General features: G+C 38.8%; 1 protein-coding gene and 1 pseudogene across 4 annotated transcripts in view; one reads left to right on the top strand and one right to left on the bottom strand.

Moving 5' to 3' along the window:
• Positions 1-19,927, top strand: part of ARMH3 (armadillo like helical domain containing 3) — a 147,266-nt gene that overhangs the window by 88,585 nt on the left and 38,754 nt on the right. The window lies entirely within an intron of this gene.
• LOC118718929 lies at positions 18,606-19,133 on the bottom strand (annotated as a pseudogene).

Genomic DNA, 19,927 nt, shown 5'->3' with positions numbered 1-19,927 from the left:
AATTGTAACTTACAAAAACTTAACCGAAAATGAGAACAACAGGCATCGTTTAGGTCTCTAATTCCTTTTCCTTTTGCATCTTACATCTAGGTTATTTTATAAAGTAGTCTTTTTAAAAGTGGGAAGTTTTTCATCTTATCCCTTATTTTTCCCTCTCTCTTTATCTTTCCCAAAATCAGGCCAAACTCTGGTCACACATAACCCAGGTATTCTAATCATGTTGAACAAGTAGACTGTTAACCTGATAATGGGATGAAAAAGCCATGACTATTGAGTAGTAATATATTATCCTATCAGCAAACCCAAACAAGCATCTCTTCAGCAGATGAAAGTCTAAGTGTCTGGATTATTGTGAACAACAAGAGACCTGTTTTTGGCTCCATAGAAGCTTAATCACTCTAAATTCTCAGATTTACCCCAGAATGGCTAAGATACCATACCTCCTCTTTTTTAATTAATTTATTATTATTATTATTTTATTGGACTTTGATCTGGCAGATTAGCAGTGCCTGGGTCACGGTACCTTAAAAAAGAACCTAAGAGGCCATCTCCCTGGACTCCTTCCCAAAGCTATTTGAACACTTAGTAAAGTAGTTCTTAATATTTTCCATTGAGGGGATGAGAATTTCTTCCTCATGTTGGAATTTTTCTCTTCATAACTTGAACCTATTAATTCTATTTCTTCTTTCAGATGCAACACCAGAATGTTCCTGTCTTCTATATGTGAATTTCTTTAGAGGGTTAACATGTATATGATTGCCATTCTGTTGGCAAAACATCTTTTCTTCCATCAGTTGTTCTTCATATGACATAGCTTCAAATCTCTGGCTCCTGTGATTTTTTTTAAAAGTCATATCCTAACTTCTCAATTTACCTCCTACAAGTATGGTGTTAGGATGTGCCTTGCACTAAATAAGCATTCAGTAAATGTTTATTGGATTGAATGACATCTAAAATGAGATCCAAATATAATCTGAGTAGCTTAAATTATAGGGAGACTATTAGCACTTGAGATATGGGCGTTTTATTTGCAGCCTCCAATTACATGAATTTTTCTTTTTCTTTTTCTTTAATTATTTTATTGATTTTTTACAGAGAGGAAGAGAGAGGGACAGAGAGTTAGAAATATCGACGAGAGAGAATAATCTATTAGCTGCCTCTTGCACACCCACTACTGGGGATGTGCTCACAACCAAGGTACATGCCCTTGACCAGAATTGAACCTGGGACCTTTCAGTCCACAGACCAACGCTCTATCCACTGAGCCAAACCAGTTTCGGCAATTACATGAATTTTTCAATAGTGGACTTGCATTGTTGCTTCATAACAAGCGTAGGTCTTACTAAAACCTGCAAATCTCCTTAAAGTGACCTGCTATCAAACTCTCTCTCTCATCCTGTAATTATTTAGTTGGTAATGATGTGCTTTGTGGTAGTTTATTTGTTTTTTTTTTGTTGTTTTGTTTTAATGCTATAGAAATTTTAAATAATACAGAAGAGTGCAAAGAATAAAGTAAGGTCATCTAAACTTTCTCCATTCAGAGATAGTTATTACTAATATTACTGTTTTGGTGAATCTCCTGAACATCTCTGGTTGATTTTTTTTTTCTTTAACCTAAATGAAACACTACATATTTATTAAATAATTCATTGCAACCTATTGTTCTATTGATTCGGAGATATATATATATATATATATATATATATATATATATGCTTTTAATACTCAGCTGAGGATATGTTATTATTGATTTTAAAGAGAGGAAGGAAGAGGGGGGAAAACATCGATATGAAAGAGAAAATTCAATTGGTTGCCTGCTATAAGCGCCCTGACGTGAATTGAACCCACATCTGGGTATGGATGGAATTGAACCTGCAGTGTTTTTTAGTGTTCAGTTCCACCTGACATGGAATTGAACCTGCAGTCTTTTTTAGTGTATGGAAAGATGCTCCAACCAACTGAGCCACACTAGCCAGGGCTATTAGGATATATTTTGAGGCCTGATTATGTCATTTTATGTATTAGTTTTCCTTTGTAGTTTTTCATCATCAGAACTTTTGATAAATATGCCTTCTAAATTTTTATCCAGGTGCTTTTATTTAATCCTGACTCTGGTGGGTGATTTGGGAACAATCTTTCCCTCATTGAGTTTTGGCTTGCTGCTGTTATATAAAATGGACTTAAAGACTGAAACAATTCCCTAAGAACCAACTGCAAAGCTCTTTGTAAAGAATAAATTTGTGGGTGGAAAATCATCAACCAGAGCCAGACTGGAAAAATAAAATCTTTTTATAGAGAAATCAGAGATGACAACCTTCATAGAATAGTTCAAGTCTTTCTCTATCCTACTCTCCCAAAACCCCGTTGGAGAGGTTTACCACTTGAAATATTAAAGGAGGAGGAGGAGGGGGAGAGGGAAATACCGGAGAAGTAGGAGGAAGAGGAGGAAAGATTGTAGCTTATATTGAAATTAGGACAGACAAAGAACAGTTTAAAAGGCAGCTTGTGGTGAGGGTGGGTGTGAGAGCTTCACTGAGAAAGATGCTCCTTTAATCAGTAGTAAGCTTGGTGGTCACAATGAAGTCTCTTCTGTGTTTGGGTCCATGGGGAGAGAAAAGTGTGAAGCTCAGTGCTGCCTGCTATTTCTCCCCGAAATAAGCCTTTCCTTGTGCATCACATTTCCTCTGGGTTTTTAAAGGTGTGTGATAATCTAGAACTAAAACTGAGGCAGCATTTTAAGCAGGCAATTAATGACATGGTAAGAATTTTTAGCTCCAGTAGATTAATTGTTAAATGAATTGTGTGCATCGTACTGTCATTTTACTGTGATATCAGCCTAATTATAAATATTATAATGCTACATAGTAGAAGAAAATAATAAGCAGAATTATGCATTCAGTGATCAGACTTTAGGAATTTCTAACACTGAGGAAAGATTTTCTTCTTAAGCTGTCTCTTGCTGTTCTTTTTATGTAGGTTTTGATTAATTTTTACCTTGATTATACATTTCTCTCTGGAGCCCAGATTGTGCATGCTTTAGCAAAGCGGGCTCCTGTTGTAGGAGGTTTAATGAGATGTTTTTGTTCTAATTGGTTTCTATATTATTTCTTTTAAAACCAATAACATGTGAGTGGGATGTCAAACAGAGGGTGTGTTGACAGGTATTTTCACTATCTTGTGTACCAAAGAACATTAGTTTATCTCTTCTCATTTGACACTATTTTTATATGATGAAAATTCTCAATCTCAAGGAAGTTCCAGAGACAGTTGGTTCTCACTGGTCTCCCCTCTCCTGCATTCATCTTGTTGGCACCTCTGTAAAGGCAGCAGGAATAGACATCTGTAGTTGGAGCTCATTTTCGGTAGAAGGGGATAGAAGATTTCTGAACAGGGTTTTGACTGTAATACATCCTTCTTTTCTTTTTTAAATATATATTTTATTGATTTTTTTTTACAGAGAGGAAGAGAGAGTGATAGAAAGTTAGAAATATCGATGAGAGAGAATCATTGATCAGCTGCCTCCTGCACACATCCTACTGGAGATGTGCCAGCAACCAAGGTACATGCTCTTAACCAGAATCGAACCTGGGACCTTTCAGTCTGCAGGCCGATGCTCTATCCACTGAGCCAAACCAGTTACAGCATAATACTTTTTTCTTAAGGAAAAATTTACTAGATGAGATTTAGATAGAATGGGATAAAATCTGTTCCTTTTGGCCATTTAATCTGAATTAATTTCCTACTTTAAAAATATGAACTATTTGATAAATTCTGAAGAGTGCTATATGGTCCCCTAGTATATTAATACATGATTAAAATAAAGACTGATCCTAAAATGAGCCTGCAAACCACTCGTCTCAAGAAATGGAATGTTGCCGTAGCCAGTTTGGCTCAGGAATAGAGCATCAGCCTGCAAACTGAATGATTTGAGGTTCAATTCTGGCCAAGGGCACATGCTCTGGTTGCAGGCTCAATCCCCAGTAGGGGACATGCAGGAGGCAGCTGATTTATGATTCTCTCTCCTCATTGATGTTTCTCTCTCTCTTAAAGTTTTGGGGAAGTTCAAAATTATACATGGATTTTTTACTACGTGGGGGTGGATGCCTCTAACCCCTTGTGTTGCTCAAGGGTCAACTATAGTATGTCCTCTTTTGTGTCTGGCTTCTTGAAGTCAATATAATATTTTTGAGATTGATCCACTTAATGGTGTATATTAGTTCAGTCCTTTAAAAAAAAACGAACATTTTAAAAATTTTTGTAAGAAACATACAACAAAAAATTTACCATAATAACAATTTTTAAGTGTACAGTTCAGTTCAATAGTGTTAAGAATATTCACATTGCCGAAACCGGTTTGGCTCAGTGGAAAGAGCGCCGCCTGTGGACTGCAAGGTCCCAGGTTCGATTCCGGTCAAGGGCATGTACCTTGGTTGCGGGCACATCCCCAGTGGGGGGTGTGCAAGAGGCAGCTGATCGATGTTTCTCTCTCATGGATGTTTTTAGCTATCTCTCTCCCTTCCTCTCTGTGAAAAATCAATAAAATATATATATTAAAAACAAACAAACAAAAAAACAAAAAAAGAATATTCACATTGTTCTACAACAGATCTCCAGAACTTTTTCATCCTGACAGACGAAACTGTATACCTATTAAGCAACTGTTCCTCCACTTCTTTGAATTTGACTACTTTAGATACCTCATATAAGTGAAATCATACATAATTTATTTGTCAATTTTGATTTGTTTCACTTAGCACAATATCCTCCAGGTTCATTCATGTTGGCATATGTGACAGAATTCCCTTCCTTTTTAAGACTGAATAGCATTCCATTATATGTATAAACCACATTTTATTTTTTCATTTTCTGATGGACACTTGGGTGGTTTCCATTTGTTACTATTGTGAATAATTTGCTATGAACATGGGTGTGCAATATACCTAGTAGTTCATTCCTTTTTATTGCTGAGCAGTATTTTATTATTATATAACTATACCACAGTTAATTTATTCATTCTCCCCATTTCTTTTTCAGTTGTATTTTCTAAGCCTGTAGTCTACTTGTTATCTTCTCTGCCCCTTCCTCTCTTGTTCTCCTTCCTATGCTTATGTCCTTCATTGGATTCCTTAACACTTGCAGAATAAAAATTAAGCTTTATGGTATGGCATACAATTCCATCCTTAATATGCTTTCTGGAATTTCTGTCCTCACTGCAGCTATGCCAGATTACCTACAGTTCTCAGGAGAAAACTTAGAATTTTCTGAATAAACTGTTTTATATGCCTCATCATCATGCCTCCTTGGCTTAGATTTCCTTCCTCAACTTATCAACTTACCTGCTGAACTAGTATGTGTTGAGTATCACTTCATTCTTAGGGCAAAACCTGGCCATACCACAGTAGTAACTATCTGCTTTGATGTTCTGTCTGTCTTCTTTACTAGGCTGTGAGCTTGTTGAAGGTAAGCATGCTTTACTCATCCAGGTAACACAGTATCTGTGTTCAGTGAATGTTAAACATAGATTAACAAGCATAGAGGTCTGCTCTCTTAGATAAGTGAGGATTCCAATTGGCTGGGCCTGATCTGGAATGGGCTGTTAGTCAAAGTACTGAACAGAATTGCCAAGCAGACTCCACAAAAGAGAAATGGACTGGTGGGCCAGGCAGAGTAGAAGAGTTCAGGTACAAGTCAGTGGCTCTGAAAATAGAGCCAAGGATAATAGAGCAAAATGGTTTGAAGGAGGGCAGGGGTTAAAATCTAGAGGAAAATGCCCTGGGCCAAATAGGATAGCTACAATAGCTTTTCTCAAGTTGTAAACACAGGGTGGAAGTGTGAAAAGCACCTTTCCCTTTATAGTTGAATAAGTATTGAATGTTTCATGGGACCCAGCATTGGAGGTCAAGCAGGTCAGTAAAGAGAAAACCACTTTGGTTGCAGCCAGCAGATGCCTGACTCTCTCAAATCTTTTAATCTATAGTAGTTTGCTAAAAAAAATAAAAAATAAAAAATAAAGTAAGTCAGGAAGAGATGGGAACATTTTAAAATAATTTTTATTGATTTCAGAGAAGAAGGGAGAGGCAGCAAGAGAGGAACATCAATGATGAGAGAGAATCATTGGTCAACTGCCTCCTGCGTGGCCCACACTGGGGATGGAGCCTGCAACATTGGCATATGCCCCGACCAGGAATCGAATCATGACTACCTGGTCCCATAGGTCAACACTCATCCACTGAGCCACGGTCAGCCAGGCGAGAGAGAGGATATTAAAAGCTTGCAGTACTATGAGCTTTCTTGGTTAAAAAAAAAAAAAAGAAAAAAAAGAAAGGAGGGAGGATGAACAGTTCAAATATAGCTAAGCAGAGAGGGTAGTTGGAAAGGAGTTCTGAAGATAGCCTCTTGTACCTTCTTAGCTAATGTGTGTCCCTCTGTCTTTGAAAATTGCGCCATTCAAAAACTCAGCCTATTGACTTCTTCAAACTAGTAAAGCTGTGGGGGCTCAGGGAAAGTGGGCCATTGTATAAAGACAGACGAAGGAGTAAAGGAGATTTCTTTGATTAAATTTCACTGCATTGAGCCGAAACCGGTTTGACTCAGTGGTAGAGCATCGGTCTGCGGACTGAAAGGTCCCAGATTCGATTCTGGTCAAGGTCATGTACATTGGTTGCAGGCACATCCCCTGTAGGGGGTGTGCAGGAGGCGGCTGGTCGATGTTTCTCTCTCATCGACGTTTCTGGCTCTCTATCTCTCTCCCTTCCTCTCTGTAAAAAATCAGTAAAATATATTTTTTTAAAAATAAATTTCACTGTATTGAAATGTGCCCCTTCCCACTTTGTTTATTCTGAAGATCAAAAGCTGTTTTTCTCCGTTATCAGCCTTTGAGAGTCCTCCCTTTGGCATTTTGGTAATATCTGTGACCTATAATTGTCACACCTAATGCTAAGTGTTTCTTTTCTTTTCTTTTTTTAAATGAGTCATTTAGCAATTATCTATGGGTTTGACTAAACTGACCTAGATTTAGAATGCTTGAGGTTAAGACCTCTATGCCTTAAAAAAAGAAAGGAAGAACTCCATGCCTATCGCCAGGTACCTCTGCCCTGTAACCCTTAGCTCTTTGGTTGCTCAGGGACTGTAACTTGATTTGAAAAACTCAGTGTTCTTTTTCACCAGAAAGCATGTTCTACTATGGCTGACACTTCATTGTCTCCTGGACAATTTTGAGTCGGATAACAAATTAGAGTTTGGGATACATTACAGATGATAAATGTGACTTCCTAAAAGGGAAATCCATTTGTTTTGCTTAGTGTTTCTGTGATTAATTACTTGCCAGATTAAATTGCTCCATAGAAATGCTTAATATTTTATTCGATTGCTCTTCATGGTGATTAATTAGGCCATACTGTTGCGTTGTATGTTAATTATGTTGACTATTTTCCTCCTCATCTGTGGTTTAATTAATACAGCATTTATTTGAAAGTCTGTTTTTAGAATGGGACACTGTTGAAGGAGGACAAAGCCTAATGTTGCTTTTAGGCTGGTGTTAGAGAGAAACACTTCAAATTTTCCGAGTTTGTTTTCTATTGGTCCTTATCCGTATCTGTGATGTCCAGAAAGTACATTAACTGCAAATGAATTGGGGAAAGCTCTGGTTTTCCTGTAGTTATTAAAAGTGATATACTGAAAATTCTTGGCTCAACTGAAAATTGATTAAAAATATAGAAGAGAAGCTACTGGTGCAGTGTGTACTGTAAATCAAGTGTAAAATAAATGGTAGTGTGTGTGGATGAGGAATGAGTGTTGTTTTCTAAGATGTTGCAGGATGTTGAGGAAATTGGGCATATTTAACATTTCTTATTAATGAGTTATGGCTAAAAGTAAACAAAGTCTTAATGAAGTTTGTAAGTGATAATGGTTTGGAGATATTTCTTATACCCAGGAGAGCAAAAAAATTATATAGATGGACCAGGAAGAGAAACATCACAAATACAGCATCACAGCTATTCCATTGGGGAAGTATATAACTGTTTTATAGAAATAGCATGCATAGAACCAGGTAACAACGAGTTCAATTGCATTATGTAGTATGAAAGAAATCAGACTCAGAATGCTACATAATGTATGATCCTATGTTTATGACATTCTAGAAATGGCAAAATTGTAGAGGCAGAATTCAGATCAGCCAGGGACTAGACTTGGGAGGAGGAGGGACACAGGGGAATTTTATGGGTGAAGGAACTGTTCTGTATCTTGATTGTGGTGATGATTACATGACTGTATGCATTTTTCAAAATGTATAGACTCTACACTAAGAAGGGTAAAATTTTCTGTATGTGGATTTTACCTTAATTTTAAAATTGGGGGGGGGGGGGAGTCTTCAGGGTGAAGGGAAATTAAATTTTTGACCATCACTACCATACTTTATATGTGCCGATTATTTGAAAATAATTTGAGTAACAGGGAGTAGAATTGGAAGATTTGGATTTTCCTCATGTTGCTTTCAAATTCCAAGGAAGCAGAAATGGGAGGGTGGGTTGTGGTATTCCTTAGATATTATTGATAGTATTATATTACATCTAGTAATAATTAATGTCGTTTTCTAATACTTTTTTAAAATCGAATTTATTTAAACAATACAACAAAATTTAATCAACAATATAGTTGCCGTTGTTTTCTACTACTTGTGCCCAACACTCAGGAAGCATTTTAATCCCTCTGTTGTAAAATTCTTGTGATTTTGATGCAAAAAATTCGGTCAATGCATTTTTGAGGCATTCTTCATTATTAAATTTTTTTCCAAGAAGAAAGTTTTGCAAAGAACGAAACAAATGGTAATCGGAAGGGGCAATATCAGGAGAATATGCAGGTTGAAGGAGAACTTCCCATTCCAACTGGCGCAGTTTTTCAGCAGTGATTCTTGCAGTATGCGGTCGTGCGATATCGTGGTGAAGAATTCCGCCCTTCCGATTAATCAGTGCGGGTTCTTTTTCTCTTAAAGCTTGGGCTAACCTTTCCAATTGGGCACTATACACTGCACTTGTAATGGTTTGGTTAGATGGTAAAAGTTCATAATGAAGAATTCCTTTAAAATTCCACCAAACACACAACATCACTTTTTTCGCATGCAAGTCAGGTTTTGGCGTGGGCTGCGGAGCCTCATTTTTGTCCAACCATTGAGGCCGCCTTTTCAAATTAACATACAGCACCCATTTTTCATCTCTGGTAACAATTTGCTCTAAAAACGGCAAACGGTTTTGACGAGAGAAGAGCGAACTGCAAATTGTGACTCTTTGATTACGGTTGTTGTCGGTCAACTCATGAGGAACCCATTTTCCAAACTTTTGGACTTAGCCAAGTGCACGCAATTGATTGGAAATTGTTTTTTGTGAACAATTTAAAGTTGTCGCAAGCTCTTGTTGAGTAATTTGAGGATTTTGCACCAAAAGAGCTTGAAGAGCTTCTTGATCAAAATTGGACACACGGCCTCGACCACTCTTGTCATCTAACGAAAAATTTCCCTCGCGAAATTTCTCAAACCAACGCTGGCATTTTCTGGCGCTAACTGCATCTTGACCAAGAGTACTACAGATGTTTTTTGCAGCCTCACTTGCTTTTCTTCCTAATTGGAACTCGTAAAGCATGCAGTGCCGAATATGCTCTTCATCCGCCATCTTCTTAGTCCTAGTTTTGCAACAAAAACCAAACCAAACACAAACTTTTTCAAGCAAAACTTGTTAATTGCACCTCACACGTTCTGTAGATACTACATGTTTGAAGGTTATGTCAATACAAGTCAACGCCAAGCAAGATTTTAAACGAATGTTTAATAACGACATTATTACTAGACCCGATATTATATAAAACTGTATACTAATGAGAGGGTTATTTTAAGAAGGAAATCAGTTAAGGAGCTCTTGGACCTTGTTGATAGCCATCAGACATAGAAAAAAGGATCATTTTCCAAATTTATGGATTGAATCCAATTATTTGGGTTTTCTATGAATTTAATTTTTTATCTTAGAGCTTTATTTATTTCTTCTGTCTGAGCCCTCCCACTGTTGAAATGTTATAAGACACAGAAGAATGCCAGGGATATTTGTGTCCCAAAACTGACTTCAGAGACAACTTCTATAAGTCTCTGTATTTGGACTGGAACAAAAAGCTTGGTTACATTATGGGTGTCTAAGTCAGGTTTGCACCATAGCAGGGATAGGTGAACCACAAATGCTAAACCAATGCTGATAGCTGCTGCGCTCTTTGCCCTTCTCCCTCGTGTCTTCGATGTTCTAAACTTTGTATAGAGTGTTTGCTTTACATGTCCAACTTGAAGTACCTCCCTGAATGCCAAGCTATTCAATATCTACTCAATATCTCTAAAAATATCTCTGGGAAATTATATAATGGCAGTATTGCATTAGTTGCAGGGATAATATTCAGTATAGCTCTGTGGCTGCAGCTTAGTGTGCTAACTGCTGACTACCCAGAGCAGATGTGTAGCCATCATTCTGACCCAGACTGGGAAGATTACATTTAGCAAGATGCTGACTCCCTAAATGACTTGCAAAGCAAATGTCTCTGGGTCTTTCAATGTTTTCATCTGAATGGTTTTCAGCACTGGACCTGAAGGGGCTGCTGTGGTTCCCAACCAAGACTCCATCTGTTAAAATCTCATATTGATTTGTATCCCTGTTTACAAAAATTCTGTCCCTTCTTCTCCTTCTAGTGTGATAAATAATGCAAATATGCTCGATGAAGTCTGCTGTCAGAACAGCACTCTAATCATTTTGTTCAGGGTTAATTAAACTAATTTAATCAGAAATGGGACTTTCTCATAGCCCTCTATATCAAGTGGCTTATTGTTTTCTTTTTCTGACTTAACATGTCCACTAATACTTGCAGGGTCAGCAAATAGTAATTATAAAGCTGTAATTAACCTTGTAGAAATAATAAATTTTAGTAGGAAGAGAAATCGTAAAATTACATTTAAAATTTTTGACTTGCCAAAACTGGTTTGGCTCAGTAGATAAAGCGTCGGCCTGTGAACTGAAAGGTCCCGGGTTCGATTCCGGTCAAGGGCATGTACCTTGGTTGTGGGCACATCCCCAGTAGGGGGTGTGCAAGAGGCAGCTGATCAATGTTTCTCTCTCATTGATGTTTCTAATTCTCTATCTCTTTCCCTTCCTCTCTGTAAAAAACATCAATAAACACACACACACACACACACACACACACACACACACTTATTTATTTATTTATTTTTTTTTTAAAGAAACATCAATGATAAGAGAATCATTGATCGTCTACCGCCTGCACACTACCCACTGGGGATCGAACCTACAACTCTGGCATGTGCCCTTGACTAGAATCAAACCCAGAACCCTTCCATCACAGGCTGATGCTCTATCCACTGTACCAAACTATATAGTTGGGGCCACATACCTCTTCTTGACTGCATATCTATCACTCTCTTCCCCAAATAAATAGTCTCTTGATTTGGGGATTTATCATTCTTATAAGCTGCTTTACTATTCTTACTAAATAATTTATTTAATTATTGTGTATTTTTAATTTTTTTGTGCATATTATCTTACGTTCTACAACTTACTTTTTTATTCAACATTATATTTGTAAGATTTTTATTGACTTGTATTGCTCTAATCCAACTTCAATGTTGCATAATATTCCATTGTATAAATATACCATAATCCATCCTACTGATTGAAGTGTAGGTGGTTTCCCACTTTCTTGGTATGAAAGACAATACTGAATAAATGTTTCTACTTATGTATCCCTGTGACCATTTGGGAGAATATCTTTAGGAAATATACCTAGGAATGGAATTACTGTGTCATAAGGTTTGGGCAACTTGTACTTAACTATTGCCAAATTGCCTGAAAAGCCAAAACCAGTTTGGCTCAGTGAATAGAGCGTCAGCCTGTGGACTGAAAGATCCAGGTTCGATTCCAGTCAAGGGCGTGTACCTTGGTTGCGGACACAACCCCAGTGGGGGGCCGGGGGGGCTAGTACAGGAGGCAGCTGATTGATGTTTCCAGCTCTCTATCTTTCTCCCTTTCTCTCTGTGAAAAATCAATAATATATATATTATTATAACTATATATATAATAAAATATATATTTTTTAATTGCTTGAAAAAATCATGGTAACAACATATATTCCCACCAGTAGTGTGAAGACCTGTGCTTCTGAAATTCAACTCTAGGGATTAAATAAATGGAAAAGACTTTTATTATAAAGAATATACATTGAGTGACCAGATTATTGTGCATTCAGAGATCATAATAATCTGGTCACTCAGTGTGTGTGTATGTTATGTGTATGTCACATTGTGGTATTGTCTTTTATTTATTAATGGAGGGTTTAGAAGGTAATTATAATGCTTTCTGAAGTTGAATATTAGATACATAAACATTCAGTATATCCTTTTTTTAAAAATATATTTTATTGATTTTGTACAGAGAGGAAGGGAGAGAGATAGAGAGTTAGAAACATCGATGAGAGTCATCGATCAGCTGCCTCTTGCATACCCCTTACTGGGGATCTGCCCGCAACCAATACATGCCGTTGACCAGAATCGAACCCAGGACCCTTCAGGCCCCAAGCCGACGCTCTATCCATTGAGCCAAACCGGTCCCGGCCAGTATATTCTTTTCTGCACCTTTTTCTATGTCTGAAGCATTAAAAATTTACCAGACTTAAATCTTGTGTGATTCCCCATCACTGTTAGGGATAGGATAATGTCCAAACTTCCTTGCATGACACCGTGACCTCAGCCTACCTTCCTTTCTAGCTTTATTTACCATCACTCTCCCATCTGTCCTAAGATCTGGCCAAAGTACAATTGGCCACAGAATCTCAGATGTCATACCTCTGCATGTGTTTTTACCTAGAATGCCTTCCCATTCCTCTTTTTCACTTAGCAAAATCCTATTTATTCTTCAAAATCTATGTCAGATGTCACCTTCCTAAAAGCTTTCTGGGTTCTTTGAAGAAGTATGATTCCACCTGTATTACCACAGGACTTTATACATCTCTTAAAGCACTTGTCACATTGTAGTATTGTCTTTTATTTATCTGACCATCACTAGATGGCAAATTCCTAAGTGCAGAGACCACGTGTTTGTTTGTTTTTAATGTATTTTATTGATTTTTTACAGAGAGGAAGGGAGAGAGATAGAGAGCTAGAAACGTCGATGAGAGAGAAACATCGACCAGCTGCCTCTTGCACACCCCCTACTGGGGATGTGCCTGCAACCAATGTACATGCCCTTGACCAGAATAGAACCTGGGACCTTTCAGTCCGCAGACCAACGCTCTACCCCTGAGCCAAACCAGTTTCGGCCACGTTTTGTTTTGTTTTGCTTCTGTAATCACTGCCCCTAGCACAGTGCAGTATGGTACCATAAAAGAATGAGTGGATGCCTGGAATGAATGGTTTTATCTTCTAAGGCCTTAATATTGCCACCATCATCTTCCAGAATCAACAGCACTCTGAGGTCCTAAGCTAGGGAAGTGGATATTGAGATGTCTAAGTGCTTCCAGAGCTCCCTTCTGATTGTGCTCCCCAATGTTTCTGTGGGGCCCCCATATAAAAGAGTGCTTCAGATTTAATAGATGTTATGCAAACTGCTGCATGTTCATGGATTCCAAAGAAATAATTTAGGGGACTGACTGTGAAAGGCATAGGTTTATTAGGATTTATGTGTGCACTGGTAAAGTTTACTACCACGCTGGCTGCCACCAGTGAAGTTGTGTCTCTTAAGTCCATCTGGCCTACGGACTGGCCACACTAGAGTCAGCAGGCCAGTGCTCTTCGTTTGCCGCCACCTAGACTTTCCCAACATAAGGTTTTAGAGAATACAGAAAACAGTAAAACAGGGCATGCAAGTGGAGGGGGATGTGCCTGTAGTGAGATCAAAACAAGAGCTGTTTATACGCCAGGCTGCCATCTAGAAGCAGTTTCTCTTTGGCTTTTCTTAGACTGAGTTGCTGGCCAGGTTCCCAAGGTCTCACAGTCTGCTTGCAGGATGGGAGGGAGAGTTGGAGCATGGGAAGGGCCCAATACATTCTTGGCTGAATTAATCTACGATAGCGAGGAAGTATGCTTTGGGATTGTCAAGAGAGTCCCCTTTCTCATTGATGAGCTGAATTGTTTATCCTGACCAGTAGAATTTATTACTAATTCCTTCTAGAGTAGCATGAGGACAGCCAAAAAGTTTTAATTATCTAAAATGGGGCTTTGAGACAACTAAAGCCACTTTGAAGTGAATTGTTAATAGCATTATGCATTGATTTTCTTCCTTTTTAAATTAAATCCTCACCTGAGGAAATATTATTTATTTATTTATTTATTTATTTATTTATTTATTTATCTTTATTTTAGAGGAAGGGGAAGAGAGAAAAAGAGAGAGAGATTGAGATTGATTGATTGACTCTCGTACTCTCCACAACTAGGAACTGAACCATCCAATCTAGGTATGTGTGCTCTGACTTGGAATTGAATCTGTGACCTTCCTGTGTATAAGATGACACTCCAACTGAGCCACACTGGCTTGGGCTGACTTTCTTGCTTTTTAAAGTAACAAGTCAAGACAATTAATGCTATTTTTATCTTACAGATCTCCTGAATTTAAAAGATGATTTTATAAGGATGCTTTTAAAAAGCCCTCTCATTGGCTGAGTGATGGATTGCTATCATTTATGTAAGCTAGAGGCCCTGCTGAAGGAATCTGTGTTTGATGCTGTTTCACGTGCTATTGTTTGAGGTGTTTGGTGCCTTACTGCTGCTGGCAGTGGGTGTTTTTTCAGGCTCTTTATAAAGTAAAAATTCTCTTCTCTATTTCTTACTGAGGACCTTCCCAAGTGCATATTATTGTCTTATAAGCCAAAAGAGGACCAGGGAAACTGTTATAATTACCAGGCAGCTGCAAAGCAGAGCCATTTATTCTCTTCAGTGTGGTTTGGTGGAGATCAGAGACTCAAGACTTCCGTGTAGCTTTAAGTGGAACAGCTGCCACACCAGCTGGAGACTGACACTCTGTGGAGGGCGGTTCGGGCACAGCACCACCAAGATCCATCATTCCCATGAGATGGAAAGGCCTGCCTTCAGCTTACTATAATAGTATGTAGCTGCTGTGTGCTTTAATTTAGTTTTAGGTGAAAGGAGGCACAGAACCTGCCACAGCCTAACTCCATGAGCATCTTTGAGTCAGTATTGAGCAAAAAGGTGCAAATAGGACCTGGCAGGCTTGTGGCTTTCACAAAGGTATCCTGCTACTCTTTAGCCGGGAAAGCTTTAAAATAAGACTTAACTCAAGCATTAGCTCCTTCAGGATGCCTTTTGTAGGCCCCAGGTTGGGCTCTACCCACCCCCTCCTCGTGCTCCCATGATACCATTTGGCCCTTACCATATTCTAATGAAATTGTCTATGGAGTGCCTTTTCCATTAACCTCTATATTCCTTGCTAATTGGAATCAAATGTCATTTGCCTCCCCCATTTCCTAGCATAGTCCCTGCACATAGTAAATATTCAATGTTTGTCAAACAAATTAAACTATCAAGAATCAATGGCTGTACTAGCAAAACCTTAGGTTCAGAAACCGTAGAACTTTCTTCTAGGGACGATTGTTCCTGCACTATATAAGAAAGCTGTCATCACTTCTCAGCCTTATGGCTAAGATCAAGTGGAGAAAGTAGGCAATTTGCAGAGTAAGGGAGGGGGAGAAAATAGAGAAATTCTCTCTTTCTAAAATGGTGCATATAGTATAAAGTTCTGCAATCACTATAAAACCAAATTTCTCCTTTGGGCAGTGTCACCACTATTTCTGGGATATTGAAGAGAAAGCAACTAATAACTTCTTTGTGAGCATAAAACAATTATACCCAGCCTCCCACAGAGAAAATCTGCCAGAGCCAACTGCCTTACCCTCCACATGGGCTTCATTTTCTTACTCCAGGATCTCATCGACTCTCCCCCAAAGACGTTCATCTTGTTGCACTATTATGATGAATGTTTGGAGCTGGCTCTTACCCCCTGCTTTACTAGCTATTATTGGGGGTGCTGTCAAAGAATCAGTCCCCAAATTTATCCTCCAATTAAGTCCTCTCCTGGGCAGCGCTGCTTGGTTTTGAATAGTCGTCATCTAGTCTCCCTTTTCCCACCTCCCACTGCCTTTGAATGCAAGGAAATTGCAGGCCTGTTGCAAACAAAGCACTGTGGTAGAAAGTAGGGTTGCAAGTCATTTTCTACCACAGCTCTTTGTTTGCTCTTGTTCTAGGCCTACAGGGAAGCACAAATGTATGGGTGCCTGCGTGTGCATGTGCTATGAGACTTCCATCAATTTCAGTCACAAGCCATTCCATGTCATTTCTTCAATTGGCTGATCATATCTGTCTCCTAGCAATGTCTTTAGGATCTACTGTCTATAATAAGGTAGAAATTTATTGGTTTCTGAACACAGGGGTCTTACCTTATCTACATGTCTACTCTCACCTGCTCCTCTGAGTGATAGACACATGGCCTGTGATGAGTTCTTTTTTAATGTTGTGAGATTTTTTTAATTAGTCTCAACAGGTATTCCTGCAGTCTTCCTCTTGTGAGGATCCTGACTTCGTAGGCTACCATTTAGTTAGTTTGGGACAGTGGTTGGCAAACTCATTAGTCAACAGAGCCAAATATCAACAGTACAACGATTGAAATTTCTTTTGAGATCCAAATTTTTTAAACTTAAACTTCTTCTAACGCCACTTCTTCAAAATAGACTCGCCCAGGCCGTGGTATTTTGTGGAAGAGCGACACTCAGGGGGCCAAAGAGCCGCATGTGGCTTACGAGCTGCAGTTTGCCAACCATGGGTTTGGGACTTTCATTTTGTCTCTCATAATTATTTTCAGAAAGAAATAGGGCCAAAAGTTGTTCCAGGTGCCATTTGTAAATCTTAGGATAGTTGGTAAGTATACATTTCACTAGGAAATAGTGCATTTTGTTCAATAATAGATATGGATTAGGTTGTTGAGAAAAATCTGACCCTTTTGCTTTGGAGCTAACTCAATAATCTGATATTGAGGCTGCCACTAACATTGGAAAAGCAACATGCCTCAGTAGTATATTTTTTCCTGTAGAAAAAGTATATTGCAATGAAGTTTTAATTTTTTCCTTATTCAGTGAGAGAGATATTATCAACTTCACCCAAGTAGAATGGTCTAATACTTTGAGCAGCTTATTTATTTTTCATTTACTTTTTTTTTAATAATTCTTTTTAAAGCAATGATTACTATTTTATTTGTATGTTTATTTATTTTTAATCCTCACCTGAGGATATGTTTAGTGAGAGGAAGAGAGAGAAACAGAAAAAAATATCTATTGGTTGCCTCCCATACATGACTTAACTAGTATCAAACCCCGAAACCCTTCATTGTACGCAATGCTTCAGTCACTGCTATGCATGTGCTATGATACCATCCAGGGCTTCATTTACTGACTTTATTTTTTTTTGTTAACCCTCACCTGAGGATAACTTTTCCATTGATTTTTAGAGGGAGTGGGAGAGAGAGAGAGAGAGAGAGAGAGAGAGAGAGAGAGAGAGAGAGGGATGCCCTTGACTGGGAGTTGAACCCACAACCCTTCAGTGCTCAGGCCAATGCTCTAACCTCTTACCCATGCCAGTCAGGGCTTCATTTACTTCTTGACCTACTAACCTATCCCATTTTTCTTACCTTACTAATCAAACTTCTATGCAGTTCCCCTGCTTTCTCCCATATCTCTGCCTCTCTATCTCTCGAGGCTCCTTTCTCTAGCCAACCACACCTCTTCCCCCAATATTTATAGCCAGGCTTCTTACAAAACAACACTGGTGCTGAGGCCTCTCTGAAGGCAACATAAGTCATTGCCGGAGCAGGTGAAAGCAGTCTGCTTTTTAGAGCTGACAAGAAGGGTGAAGCTTTCCGTCACAATGGGTGAGCGAGCAGACAGGGCCGAGTAACGCCACATCTCAGTGGTTAGTACCTGCAGGCTCAGAGCTGACAGTCACTGTAATAAGATTCATCTCTGTTCACTTTACTGATGTGGGCTTTATGGTAAATGTTCACTTGCTTAATTACTTTGGCAGACTCACTGATTGCCTTTCCTGAGGAGTTCCAAAAGGTGCCCTTGGGATAGAGCATAAACCTCTTTCCATGTCTTTTAATTTCATTCTTTACTTGGAGTACTTAAAAACTGGTATGTGATCCATTTGTCTGCCATCCCCTCTCTGCCGTGCACGAACATTAGGACCGCTCCTGTCCAGTACGGTGTCCATATGCCCGAACTAGACCACTCAGAAATATTGGCAGTCATTTCCCTCCTTTGTCCATATGGGATCCCATTCCTCCCTTGCTACCTCTGAGGTATATGCACAGCTCTTCTGATTAGTTTGGGATTCATGTGCCTTTTTTCTCTAACTAGTATAGGATCCACAGAATATTTCCCTCTGTCTCTAGTCCAGTGTGTGTTCTACTAAATTAATTTCCCTCTTTTTTTTATTTTAATTTTTTGTTAATCCTCACTCAAGGATATTTTTTCCCATTGATTTTTTTAAATTTTATTTTATGCTGAATTTACTTCCAGGCCAAAAGTTTTTGTTTCTTTAGTTTCTTCTGGGACATCTTTTTCTTCTGGTTTAGGAACAGCCTGCTCTTTCTCAGTAAGAATCATCTCAATGTGGCAGGGAGAGCTAATGTAGGGGCTAATCCGCCCAAGGGCTTTGTAGATTCTACAACGCATCGTGGGAGCTTTGTTCACCTGAATACGCTCAATGATCAGAGATTCCACATCTAAACCCTTCAGTTCAGCATTGCTCTCGGCATTGTTAAGCATGTGCAGCAAAAATTCAACACTCTTTTTGGGCCACCAACCCTGTGTCCAGCCCCTCTGTTTCACCTGGGCATGCCTACCAAATCCATCATTGTAATGACAGAATGACTTCTTTAAAGTGATATTCTTCAGATACTTGGTGTGTTTTCGAATATGCGTATCCTTAATGGTCTGGGCAGTTTCACGAGTGTTCTTAAAGTGAATACAAAGTTTTAGCCTCTTGATATGCATGATTTCATGGAGTTTTCTGGGTCTAGTGAATAGTGAACCATTTTTAGAGTTCACTTATGGCCACTTTGGGGAAGAGGAAGAGGTGTGTGTTTTTGTTATTGTTGTTTTTCAGAGAAAGTGGAAGGATGGGAGGGAGAGGAAGAGGGAGAGAGAAAGAGAAACATGGATGTAAGAGAGAAACACTGATGTGAGAGAGACTCATCGATTGGTTGCCTCTTGCACAAGCCCTGACTAGGGCCAGGGATAGAACCGGCAACCCAGGTACAATGCCCTTGACCAATAATCGAGCCCATGAACATGTGATGCATGGGCTGGCACTGTAACTGCAGAGCAACACCAACCAGAGCTTTCCCTCTGTTTTTTAAATGATAAAAAAAAAAGTCTAAGTAAGCCAACTGCTAATTCCCCCCCCCCCCTCTTGCTCAAAGTTAAATGTTTTATAATAAATTGTTTAATTTGGCTCATGGGAATGAGATGTAGTTAATGTTTCAGGTGATTGGCCTGTGCCAGTTTTTAAAAATAAATATATTTTATTGATTTTTTACAGAGAGGAAGGAAGAGGGATAGAGTTGGAAACTTCAATCAGCTGCACACCCCCTACTGGAGATGTGTTCACAACCAAGGTACATGCCCTTGACTGGAATCGAACCTGGGACCCTTCAGTCCACAGGCTGACTGACGCTCTAGCCACTGAGCCAAACTGGTTAGGGCTCATGCCAGTTTTTTAAAAGTTTTTGAGTCACATTCAGGAGAATGCAATGTTCACCATTAATTAAAATTAGATTACTTCTTGGGGTTTTGAGCTGATTTCTGCCCGAGAAGTCCTCCCATGTAT

Source organism: Pipistrellus kuhlii, unplaced genomic scaffold, assembly GCF_014108245.1.
Source record: "Pipistrellus kuhlii isolate mPipKuh1 unplaced genomic scaffold, mPipKuh1.p scaffold_m20_p_15, whole genome shotgun sequence".
Classification (NCBI taxonomy): Eukaryota; Metazoa; Chordata; class Mammalia; order Chiroptera; family Vespertilionidae; genus Pipistrellus; species Pipistrellus kuhlii.
This window is presented reverse-complemented; position numbering and strand designations above follow the sequence as displayed.